This window comes from Panthera onca, chromosome D1, assembly GCF_046562875.1.
Source record: "Panthera onca isolate mPanOnc1 chromosome D1, mPanOnc1 haplotype 2, whole genome shotgun sequence".
Taxonomy (NCBI): domain Eukaryota; kingdom Metazoa; phylum Chordata; class Mammalia; order Carnivora; family Felidae; genus Panthera; species Panthera onca.
In genome coordinates, this window is record NC_138348.1 from 14,977,268 (window position 1) to 14,990,762 (window position 13,495).

Below are 13,495 nucleotides of genomic sequence, written 5' to 3' on the forward strand. Positions count from 1 at the left end.
GAAGAAGTGTCTATTCATGTCTTTTGCCCATTTCTTCACTGTATTATTTGTTTTTTGGGTGTTGAGTTTGATAAGTTCCTTATAGATTTTGGATACTAACACTTTATCTGATAAGTCATTTGCAAATATCCTCTCCCATTCTGTCAGTTGCCTTTAGGTTTGCTGATTGTTTCCTTCGCTGTGCAGAAGCTTTTTATCTTGATGAGCTCCCAATACTTTATTTTTGCTTTTAATTCCCTTGCCTTTGGAATGTTGACTCCTTTTATATAAAGGAATTACACTTTTCTAAATGAACTGATCCACAAGGTATTATCGACCTTACATTCTACTGGAAGGGAAGCTGTTATTAAAGCACAATCATCCAGTTTGTTCTTTATAATTAACTTAGAACTTGACACAAAGACAGTCAGGATCATTTTAAGGAGTCTTCTGCATTCTTAGAAAATGCGGGCCAATGTCAAGTAATTCTCTTCATGGTAGAAAATGCACTCCCTTACTACTTGATGTGACATTTTTCCTCCAGAGCTTCCTCATAGCATTCGTCATCTCAGAATTTCTCAGAGTGTAGATCAGGGGGTTCAGCATGGGGGTAAGACTGTATAAAACACACTCACTGATTTGTCAATAGGGAAGGTCTTAGCAGGTCTCACGTACATGAAAATATATGGCACAAAGAAGAAGACCACCACAGTGATGTGGGAACCACAGGTCTGGAGGGCTTTCCGCCTCCCTTCCGGACTAAGGTTCTTTAGAGAGTGCAAGATGACACCATAAGAGATGAGCAAGAGCACAAACACAATTGTGCAGATCAGTCCTTCATCGCCCACCACTAACAGGCCAATGATATGGGCGTCAGTACAGACCAGTTTCAGTAAGGGGTACATGTCACACAAAAAATGATCAATGAATTGGGACCGCAGAATGGAAGCCCATAAATAGTGCTAACTTGAATTACTGAATGCAGAAAACCTCCAACCCAGGACCCTACCAGCAGCACAACACACACCCTTTGCCTCATGATACACAAATAATGCAGGGGTTTACAGATGGCCACATAGAGGTCATAAACCATCACCAAGAGAAGAATGATCTCTGATCCACCAAAAAGCTGCTCTGTAAACAGCTGGGTCATACAGTGTTGAAATGACCTGTTATTTTCCCCACATATCAAATCTGAAATCAATCTGAGGGAAATGGAAGAGGAGTAAATGACATCCATAAAAGGTAAGTTAGCAAGAAGCAAGTACATAGGTGAGTTCAGGGTCTTACTGACAGTTACAGTCGCCAAAATGAGGAGGTTGCCCACCACAGTGAAAATATAGAAGAGTGAGAACACAACCAAAAGGACCTTCTGTTCCTTTGGATCCTGTGTGAGACCCAAGAGGATAAAATAAGTTACATTGCTCCTTGGTTCCATCTAGTCTCCGTAGAAGCTGACTTCTCATATTAGAAGCAGCTGATCTACAAAACAAGGAAGATAAATGCATTATAAGATTATTGATTCATTCAATTAAAAGAATGTAGAAGGAGTACCTATTTGTCTCACATGTGTGACATGTGTCATAGAAATTAGGATTTCAAGTTGAATAAGCCACGGTTTCCTACGCTCAGTGATATCATACATAATAATCACCAATATAATAGTTGCCATTATAAAAATACAGAACACGAAATGTCCAGGGTAGGAATATATCTACCAAATGGGAATCAAAAAAGTTTCCCAAAGGAAGCAATGCTTCATCTGAGTTTTAAAGGAAGAGTGGAAGAACAAGAGAAGAGGGAAAGGGAATTTCATGGAAAGATGCACAGTTTATAAAGTCCCAAAGGTGAAATACTTGAGACCCATTTAAGGTAACTGACATATTCAAAGTGAGTAGATCAAATTAGGAACAGAAGGTCACTTCCCTAGGTTGTCTCTTCCCTCACTGAGACCTCTTTATTAGGATCTTTGGTTGGATATGGCTCCTTTCCCTGACCAATAAATGGGGAAGCATTCCACTATTGTGTCTCTCCCTTAATTGTTAAACTTCATATATGCAACATCTCCAACTTCAGAAATCTCCATTGGATATCAATTAGGACTTATAAAACTAATTTTTTTTGCACAATAGACATAGATGCTTCCCACATCATTAAATGGTACCACCTTCCACATCATTGCTCAGACAAGAAATAATCACAGTGTCCTTCATGCCGTCTTGCGGTCATGTCACATATTAATACCTTTAACAAATGATATTTATCCCCTTTAAAATTTATCACAAATTTAATCATTCCCCTCCCCTCCCCACTTCCTCTGGCCCACTGCACTAGCCTCCTACCACGTCCCTCCTCTTTCATTCTGGTCTCCATCAATTTGTTCTCCTGATGAAACTTAAAATGGATTCTTTTTAAATATGATTCTGATCTATCACTCCACTGCTCACAATGCCTACAGTTGCTTCCAATCACACACTCAGAACTTAATGAACCACAGTTCATCTTACAGTAAAGGGAATTATAATCTTCATTTCACAGCTGAACAAACTGAGGCTCAGAACATCTAATTAATTTTCCCAAGGTCAACCATTTTTAAGTGATAAAACTAGAATTGGAATCAAAGTTTGCTTTCTCTCAAAGTGATCTCACTTTTACATAATAAAGATAGTTACACAGTTGCAAAGGCTGGTTTCCACTATTTACTGTTAGTCTTACCTTATAGAGGCATGTCCACAATCTGAAGGAACACATTTGACTCTGTCATCCAGTTTGGCAAGAGGGCAAAAGCTGCATTATTGCTTGAGGACATATTTTTTTTTCATTCGACTATCTATCCATTTTCGCCAGAGTTTCTCCTGGTTATTCAGAAGGTTGCTTTTATTAATACCGTAGATGACTTCCTAGCAATTCCATGGTCCACGCAGAAAACAAACATTTATCACATTAGGATAATATATCAAAAAGACAAGATTAACTCCTATCCTTACATAAGGAAAATAGCCACCAGCCATCTCCCAGGGAGATTTTTCTCAAGTAACTTCTTTCCTACTAATTTCTAAATAGAAAAATACCATTCAATGGCTTAGGCATCCTCATTCTGTTGGCTTGGTCAGATTAGCAGACTTGATACTTTAAGAGACATCATTGGGCTTCTCCTTAGGTAATGCTGTAAGCCTAACAGAAACCTCCTAAAAATGTGTATCAGTTGTTAAGAGCATAGCCTCTTCTTCCCCATACGGGCAAATATCACTGGACATTTTATCCCTTCTAACCACATTCTTCATTAAGTCCTACAATTGGAAAATGTCCAGGACCAATTCTTGCTTATAAATTCACTGGGAATTTTCACAAAATTTTTCAAAAATATCTATGTAAAGATACTATTAGGCCAAATCACATAATTAGTGTCAGAAATATGTGACACACAAAAAAAAATAGCTTTAGAACCATTGTAAGGCTACTGCCAGTTAAGAATAAAATTTCAGCCCAGTCATTTTGTTTTAGGAAGATTATTTTTCATGTGTTTCTCCACTTCCCATAGCAAGTTTCTGTTCCCTTTTATTAATACTCAATTTATGCTGCCTTGAAGTAGGGTTGGGCATTTTTTTTTTTTTGCAGATTTCAACATAATAACTCTTTATTCAATTACAATTTTTTTTTTAATTTGGAGGGCTTATTTACTGTCAGGAACTGTGCTGTGAGAATACAGCAATTTTTGAAATAGGAAAAAATTATGCAAATAGTCCTTCCTGCATGGTCCTGCACGGACCTTATATTCTCATGGTAGAGGGAGGCAGTATATAAGGGAACAATTTAGTGCGTTAATTACAGTCTTCATCAGTGCTAATAAGACAGCAAACAGGGTACTCAGGGAGAATTCTCCTATGGAGAAGATAACCAGGGAAGGCTTTTCTTCCACAGGATAGAAAGTGGCTACCATCAGAAAAATTGTTACAGGTAGTAAAATTAAGCAATCTGTTCTCACTTCACTGATGGCATGCCCTATATGTAGAAAATGCTAAAAAGTTACACAGGAATTTTTATTTCAATGCCCTTTTGAAAAGGAGTGGTAAGTGTGGGCACTCTCGTATTGTGCCGGATAGTAGTGGGAAAGATTTCAACCTTGACTCGAGTGTCATATTAGCTGTGGATCTGTCATATAAGGCCTTTATTATGTTGAGTTACATTCCTTCTATACCCAATTTTTTGAGATTTTTTTTTTAATTCAGGTTAGTTAACATAGAGTGTAGTCTTCACTTCAGGAGTAGAACCCAGTGATTCATCTCTTACATATGACACCCAGTGGTCATCTGGAAAAGTGCCCTCCTTAATGCCCGCCACCCATAACCTGTCCCCCACACATTTACCCTCCAACAACCCTCATTTTCTTCTCTGTATTTAAGAGTCTCTTACGGTTTGCCTCCCCAATAAGAGAGTTTTTTAAAATTTCATTCTAGTAAATGATTTTTATCTTACATTTTAGTATGTTTACTGAGCATCTAATTTATTGTGCTACTGGTGAAAGCTATGTGAGAATTCTATATTATGTTTGCAACTTCTTGGAAGTTTCAATTTATTTATTTTTTAATGATAAATAAAACATTTCATTTTATTTAATTTGTTCCTTCTTCAGTGGACTGTTTTTCTTATGTAAATTCAACTTTTTTTTATTTTTTTTATGTTTATTTATTTTTGAGAGAGAAAGAGAGCATGAGCAGGGGAGGGGCAGAGAGAGAGGGAGACACAAAATCTGAAGCAGGCTCCAGGCTCTGAGCTGTCAACACAAAGTCCAATGTGGGGCTCAAACCTATAGACCGTGAGATCCTGACCTGAGCCGAAGTCGGACGCTCAACCGACTAAGCCACCCAAGTGCCCCTCAACTTTCTTATTTTTTTAATTTTTCACTTATTTAAGTTTTTATTTAAATTTTAGTAAACATATAAGGTAATCTTAGTTTCAAGTGTAGAATTCAGTGATTCATCCTTTACATACAACACCCAATGCTCATCACAAGTGGCCCTCTTAATGCCCATCACCATTTAATCCATTCCCCGACCACCTCCCCACCAGCAACCTTCAGTCTGTTCTCTATAGTTAAGAGTTTCTTATGGTTTGCCTCCCTTACTTTTTCCCTTCTCCTATGCTCACCTGTTTTGCTTCTTAAATTCCACATCAGTGAAATCATATGGTATTGCCTTTCTGACTTATTTCACTTAGCATAATATACTCTCTCTCCAACCAGATTGTTGTAAATGGCAAGATTTTATTATTTTTCATGGCTGAGTAATATTCCATTGTATATGCCAATCTTCTTTATCGATTCATCAGTCAATGGATGTTTGGGCTTTTTCCACAATTTGGCTATTGTTGGTAATGCTTCTATAAACATCAGGATGCACGTGCCCATTTGCATCACTATTTTTATATCCTTTGGGTAAACACCTAGTAATGCAATTCCTGGGTCATAGGGTAGTTCTGCTTTTACTTTTTGGGAAACCTCCATACTGTTTCCCAGAGTGGTTGCACCAGTTTGCATTCCCACCAGCAGTATATTTCTGCATCCTTACCAACATCTGTTGTTTCTTCTGTTGTTAATGTTAGCCATTCTGACAGGTGTGAGGTGGTATCTCATCATGGCTTTCATTTGTATTTCCCTGATGATGAGTGATGTTGAACACCTGTTCATGCATCTTGCTAGCCATCTAGAAGTCTTTGGAGAAATGTCTATTCATATCTTACTGCCCATTTCTTAACTGGATTATTCAGGGGATGTTGAGATTGATAATTTCCTTATAAATTTTAGATACTAACCCTTTATTAGATATGTCATTTCAAATATCTTCTCAATTCTTTAAGTTGGATTTTAGTTTTGTTGATGGTTTCTTTTGCTGTGCAGAAGCTTTTTATCTTGATTAAGACCCAATAGTTCATCTTGCTTTTGTTTCCCTTGCCAGCAGTGACATGTCAGTAAGAAGACATGGTATGGTCGAGGTCAAAGAGGTTACTGCCTGTGTTCCCCTCTAGGATTTTGATGGTTTCCTGTCTCACACTTAGGTCTTTCATCCATTTTTAATTTATTTTTGTACATTGTGTAAGAAAGTGGTCCAATTTCATCCTTCTGCATGTTGTTGTCCAGTTTCCCCAACACTCTGTTGAACATGACTTTTTCCATCTTTTCCATTTTCAATTTGCTTTGTTGAAGATTAGTTGACCATATAGTTGTGGGTCCATTTCTGGATTTTCTATTTTGTCCCATTGATCTACATGTCTGTTTTTGAGCTAGTACCATACTGTCTTGATCACTACAGCTTTGTAATACAACTTGAAGTCTGGAATTGTGATGCCTCCAGCTTTCTTCATTTTCAAGATTGCTTTGGCTATTTGGTGTCTTTTGTGGTGCCATACAGATTTTAAGATTGTTTGTTCTAGCTTTGTGAAAAATGCTGGTGGTACTTGATAGGGATTGCATTAAATCCATATATTGCTTTGGGTAGTATGGACATTTTTTAATATATTTTTAAATGTTTCTTTATTTTTGCAAGAGAGGGAGAGAGAAAGAGAGAGAGAGAGAGAGAGAGAGTGCACACAAGTTGGGTGGAGGGGCAGAGAGAGGGAGGCACAGAATCTGAAGCAGGCTCCAGGCTCCAAGCTGTCAGCACAGGGCCTGACACAGGGCTCCAACTCACGAACTGTGAGATCATGACCTGAGCTGAAGTCGGACGCTTAACCCACTGAGCCACCCAGGTGCCCCTGGTAGTATGGACATTTTTAACAGTATTTGTTCTTTCAATCCATTAGCATGCAAATGTTTTTCCATTTCTTTCTATTCAATTACTTGCATCAGTATTGGTATTGTTATAATTTTCAGAGTAGACATCTTTCTCCTCTTTGTTTACATTTATTCTTAGGTAAGTTGTGGGTTTTGGTGCAATTGTAAATGATATGGATTCCTTAATTTCTCTCTTTCTGCTGCTTCATTATTAATAAATAGAAAAGCAACAGATTCCTACACATTGATTTTGTATCCTGCAACTTTGCTGAATTCATGTATCAGTTCTGGCAATTGTTTGGTGGAGTCTTTCAGGTTTATAGAGAGTATCATGTCATCTGGGAATAGTGAAGGCTTGACTTCTTCCTTGTCAATTTGGATGCCTTTTATTTCCTTTTTGCCATCTGATTGCTGAGGCTAGGACTTCCATTACTATGCTAAATAACAGTGGTGAGGGTGGAAATCGCTTGTTCATGACCTTAGAGGCTCTCAGTTTTTCCCCATTAAGGATGATATAAGCTGTGGGTCTATTGTTTATGGCCTTTATTGGGAGCTATGTTCCATCTATCCCCACATTGTTGAGGGTTTTTATCAAGAATGGATGCTGTATTTTGTCAAATTTTTTTCTGCATCTATCGACAAGATCATATGGTTCTTACCATTTCTTTTATTAATATGGTGTATTACATTCATTGATTTGCAAACCACCCTTGCAGCCCAGGAATAAATCCCACTTGATTGTGATGAATAATTCCTTTAATGTACTGTTGGTTTCTATTTGCTTGTTGAGAATTTTTGCATCCATGTTCATCAGGGATATTGCCCTATCATTCTCTTCAGTGGGGTCTTTGCCTGGTTTTAGATTCAAGGTAATGCTGGTCTCGTAAAATGAGTTTGTAAGTTTGCCTTCCATTTCTCTTTTGAGGAACAATTTGAGAATAGATATTAACTTCTTTAAATGTCTGGTAGAGGGCACTTGGGTGGCTCAGTAGTTTAAGCATCCAACTTCAGCTCAGGTGTGTAATGCCCCCAATTTCGAATCCGAGAGACCACCAAGGAGCCGATACCGATGCAAACGCACAAGGGTTTATTTGCAAGCTCGAGCTTGGGCCCAAGTATACCCGACACAGCGGAGCAGGGACTTGGACGCCTAGGTTACAAGGTGTAGCAGTTTTATAGGGGCCAGTGGCCAATGAGATTGTAACACACACAGAAAGTTGCATAGTCATGTCAGTCCACATACCGGTAGCCAATTGAACTACAATTTACCCTATAGTAACTGTTTGAACTAGCCTATCACTCTGGTCAGAATTGGCACGCAAGTTTGGCGGGCAAAAGGCGGGGTTTACATTCATTGGTGGCTGGGGGTTCCGCATTCCTATTTGAGCCGGTTTCCAGTAAGGGTGTGCTCAGCGGCTTGTCTAGGGTGGGGGAGTGTCTTAAGCAATAAGTAGGTCATGTGGGGGTTATACATGAGATGGTGGGTGTAGCACAAAATGGAGTTAGTCTTGCTCTGCTTGTCCAGGGGTAGGGGATTTTTGTTCAATTCCTTGGGTCCCACAAGGTCATGATCAGAGTTCATGAGTTCAAGTCCCACATCAGACTCTCTGCTGACAGCTCAGAGCCTGGAGCCTGCTTCAGATTCTGTGTCTCCCTCTCTCTCTGCCCCACCCCTGCTTATGCTCTGTCTCTGTCTTTCAACAATGAACAAACATTTAAAAAAAATTAAATGGTAGAATTTTTCTGGCAAGCTACCTAACCCTGGATTTTTTTTGTTGTTGTTGTTGTTGGGAGATTTTTTCAATACTGTTCCATTTCTTTGCCAGTTATTGGTTTGTTCAAATTTTCTATTTCTTCCTGTTTCAGTTTTGGTAGTTTATATGTTTCTAGGAATTTATCCTTTTCTTCCAGATTGCTGACTTTGTTGGCATATGATTTTTCATAATATTCTTTTATAATTGTTTATATTTCTGAAGTGTTGGTTGTGATCTCTTTCATTCATGACTTTATTTCTGGGGGGTACTTTCTCTTTTCTTTTGAAAGTCTGGCTAAGGGCTTAACAGTTTTATTAATTCTTTCAAAGAACCAGGTCCTATTTTCATTGATCTGTTCTACTGGGGGGGGGGGGGGGTGTTGTTAGTATATCATTTATTTCTGCTCTGCTCTTTATTATTTCCCTTCTGCTGGCTTTAGGTTTTATCTGCTGTTCCCTTTTTAGCTCCTTTAGGTGTAACATTAGGTTGTGTATTTGGGACCTCTCTTGCTTCTTGAGAAAGGCCTAGATTGCAGTATACTTCCCTCTTAGGACTGCCTTTGCTAATCCCAAAGGTTTTGGACTTTCATGTTTTCATTTTCACTTGCTTCCATATATTTTTTATTTCTTCTTTAATTTTCTAGGTAACCATTCATTCTTTAGTACGATTTTCTTTAACTTCCATGTGTTTGAGGGCTGACCAAATTTTTCTTGTGGTTGTCTTCTAATTTCATAGCGTCCTTTGTCCATTTTTTATCATGATGGTGTTTTTCTGTGTTAATGAGATGTAGAAATTTGTTATATATTCTGGATATTAACACATCATCAACTATATCCTTTGAAAATATTGTCTGTTGTTTGTGGGATGCCTTATCTCTCTGTTGATAGTGTTCTGTAATGTACAAAATTTCTTAGATTTGATCAAGTAATTTCTGTGTTTTTTCTTTTCTTGCCTGTGGTTTTCATGTTGTACCCAAATAATCATTGCCAAATCCAAAGTTATGAACTTTTTTGTCATATTTTCTTCTAAGGGTTTCATAGTTCTAGCTGACAATTGAGGTCTTTGATCCCTTTTGAGTCAATTTTTGTAAATGGTGTACATGAAGGGTTCTGTTTCATTCTTTTGCATGTGGATATCCAGTTTCACCACACCATGTTTTGAACCACCTGTCCTCTCCCCAAGAATGTTCTTGTCACCCGTTGAAAATCATTTGAACACATATGCAAAGCTTTCTCTCCAGGTTCTGTATTTTCTTCCATTGTTATGTCCCTATTTATGCCAATATCATTCTGTTTTGTTTGTTGTAGCTTTGTAGTAAGTTTTAGAGCCAGGAAGTCCTCCAACCGTTTGTTTGTTTGTTTGTTTGTTTGTTTGTTTGTTTGTTCTCCAAGGTTATTCTGGCTGCTTGGAGTGCCTTGAGTTTCCACCTGAATTTTAGGATGGATTTATCTCTTTCAGCAAAAAATATATTTTTGAATTTTTATCGGGATTGCATTGAATCTGTAGATTATTTTAGGTGCATTGACATCTTAATATGAACTGTATCAGTTCATGAAACTCTTCCATTTATTTGTGTCTTCTAGAATAGCTTTCAGCAGCATTTTTTAGTTTTCCATATAAAGACTTTTACTTCCTTGTTTAAGTTTATTCTTAAGTACTTTGTTCTTTTTGATGCTGCGCTAAAAGGAATTGTTTCCTTAATCCTCTGTGGGTTGCTCATTGGTAGCACAGATATTCATTATCTTTCATGATAAAATAAGCAGCTCAACAAGTTGTATATGGAAGGGATGTACCTTGGGGCATCTGGGTGGCTCAGTCCATTAAGTGCCTGACACTTGATCTTGGTTTAGGTTACGATCTCACAGTTTGTGGGCTCCAGACCCACATCATGCTGTGCACTGACAGTGTGGAGCCTGTTTGGGGTTCTGTCTCTCCCTCTGTCTGACTCTCCCACCCCTCTGTCTCTCTCAAAATAAATAAATAAACTTAAAAAAAAGAGAGAAGGAATGTACCTCAACATAATTGAGGCCATATATGAGCAATCCACGGTAACATCACACTCACCAGGGCAAGGTTGAAAGCTTTCCCACTACAATCAAGAAGATCAGAGTGCCCATGCTCACCTCTCCTTTTCAAAATAGCACTGGAATAAAAATCCCTGTGAAATTGTTAGCATTTCTACTTATAGGTCATGCCATCAGTAAAGTGAGAACAGATTGCTTGTAATGTTTCTTAATTTTACTGCTTGTAACAATTTTTCTGATGGTAGCCATTTTCTATCCTGTGGATCTCAGATCAATCATTCAATTTGAACAAAGGCCTTCCCCTGGTCACCTTCTCCATAGTAGAATTCTCCCTGAGTACCCTGTTTGGTCTCTTATTAGCACTGATGAAGACTTTAATTAGCTTACTAAATTGTCCCCCTATTCACTTCCTGACTCTGCTATGAGAATGTAAGGTCCAAGCAGGAAGGACCTGTTGCATAATTCTCTCCCGTATTTCATTAATTGCTGTGTCCTCACTTACAGCATGGTTCCTAGCAACAAATAGGAGGTCCAACTTGAAAAAAAAGTACTAATTGAATAAATAGTTGTTATGTCTAAATCTGTGAATAAATATCTACAGCATCTAACCACACTTCAAGGCAGCATAAGTTGAATATTAATGGAAAGAAAAACTTGCTATGGCAAGTGGGGAAATATATGATAAATTAATCTTTCCTAAACAAAATGACAGGCTTGAAATTTTCTTCTTGACTGCCAGTAGTCTTCTTACAATGGTTCTAAAGCTGTTTTGTCTATTTTGTTTTGTTTATGTCGCATCTTTCTGACCCTCATTATGTGATTTGGCCTAATAGTATCTTTATATAGGTATTTTAAAAAGATTTTGTGGAAATTCCCAGTGAATTTAATTAAGCAAGAATCAGTGTTGGCAGCTTTCCAATTGTGGGACTTAATGAGGAATGTGGTTAGAAGGAATAAAATGTCCAGTGATGGTTGCCTGCATGGGGAAGAAGAGGCTATGCTCTTAACAACTGATCCACATGTTTGAGGACGTTTCTGTTAGGCTTAAAGCATTACCTAAGGAGAAGCCCAAGCATGGCTCTTTAAAATATCAAGTCGGCTAATCTGACCAAACCAACACTATAGAGTCAGGATGACTAAGCTGTTGAATGGTATTTTTCTATTTAGAAATTAGAAGCAAAGAAGTTGCTTGAGAAAAATGGGAGATGGCTGGTGGCTATTTTTCTCATGTAAGGATAGTTAGTTCACTACCTTTTTGATATATTATCCTAATGTGATAAATTTTTGTTTTCTCTGTGGACCATGGAATTCCTAGGAAGTGATCTAAAATCTAAAAGCAACCTTCTGAATAACCAGGAGACCTTATGGAGAAAACACATAGACAGCCGAATGAAATAACATATATCCTCAAGTAATAAGGCGGCTTTTGCCCTCTCTTGTCAAACTGGATGACAGAAGAAATCCAGGTTGCTGGGAATGAGTAGAAAGCGTTCCTTCAGATTGTAGACCTGCTCTCACAAGTTAAGACTAAAAGTAAGTCGTGGAAACCAACCCTTTGCAATTGTGTGACTCTATTATGTAAAAGTGAGATCATTTTTAGATGAAGCAAACTTTGGTTCCGATTCTGGTTTAATCATTTAAAAATGACTGACCTTGGGAAAATTAACTAGTTGATCTGAGCCTCAGTTTGTTGACCTGTGAACTGGGAATTATAGCTCATCTTATGGTCACATGAACTGTGATTCATTGAGTTGTGAGTGTGTGATTGGAATCCACTGTAGACATTGTGAGCAGTGGAGTGATAGATAAGAATCAGATTTAAAAAGGATCGATTGGGCTGCATGAGCAGAATGTACTGATGGAGGCCAGAGTACAAGGGGAGGGATGTGGCAGGAGACCAGTGGAGTGGGTCAGGAGAAGTGGGGAGGGAAGGGAAATGATCAAATTTGTGATGTTTTAAAGGGCATTAATAGTATTTGCTAAAGGTATCAATATGTGACATGAAGATAAGAAAGACATAAAGGCACTGTGATATTTCTTGTCTGAGCAATGACATTTAATGAATTGTGGAACACTAGATTTATGGTGAAAAATGAAAAATTTAGTTTTATAAGTACAGAACTGATATCCTATTGGAGATGTCCAAAGTTAGAGATGTTGCATATGTGAAGTTTATTTTTGTTTTTAACGTTTATTTATTATTGAGAGACAGAGACAGGATGTGAGCAGGGGAGGGGTAGAGAGAGAGGGAGACACAGAATCTGAAGCGGGCTTCAGGCTCCAAGCTGTCAGCACAGAGCCTGACGCGGGGCTCAAACTCATGAACCGTGAGATCATGACCTGAGCCGAAGTCGGTCGCCCAACCGACGGAGCCTCCCAGGCGCCCCAGTGAAGTTTAAAAATTAAGGGGAAACATAAGGGTGGAATGCTTCCACATTTATTGGTCAGGAAATGGGGGATATCCAACCAAAGACCCTAATAAAGAGGGATGAGACACTCCAGGGTGGTGACCTTCTATTCCGAATTTCATCCACTCACTTGAAATATGCCAGTTACCTTATATGGTTCTCAAGTTTTTCACTTTTGTGACTTTAAGAACTGTGCACCTTTCCATGGAATTCTCTTGTCCTCTTTTTTGTCCTTCCACTTTTGCTCTAGATAACTCAGCTAAAGCATTGCTTCTTCTGGGATGGCTTCATTGATTGCTCTTTGATTGATATATTCCTACACTGTGTGTCACTTATTACATTGGGGATCATTATGTATGCTGTTTCAGAGTGTAGGAAACCATGGATTATTTAACTTGGGAATCACAGCATCAGTGAAATACTCCACACAAACAGGTTGTCTTCTACTTTTTTTAAATTGATGAATCAATAAAGGATTAATCTTATTATGCATTTAAGTTTCCCTCCTTGTTTTCTAGGAAACCTACATCTAATATGTGAATCAGGTCCTATACAGACTGG

General features: G+C 38.2%; 1 pseudogene; it reads right to left on the minus strand.

The window, feature by feature from the left end:
- Nucleotides 1–471: 471 nt before the first annotated feature.
- Nucleotides 472–1,417, minus strand: LOC145712438 (olfactory receptor 4A47-like; annotated as a pseudogene).
- Between the last annotated feature and the right edge of the window lie 12,078 nt (nt 1,418–13,495).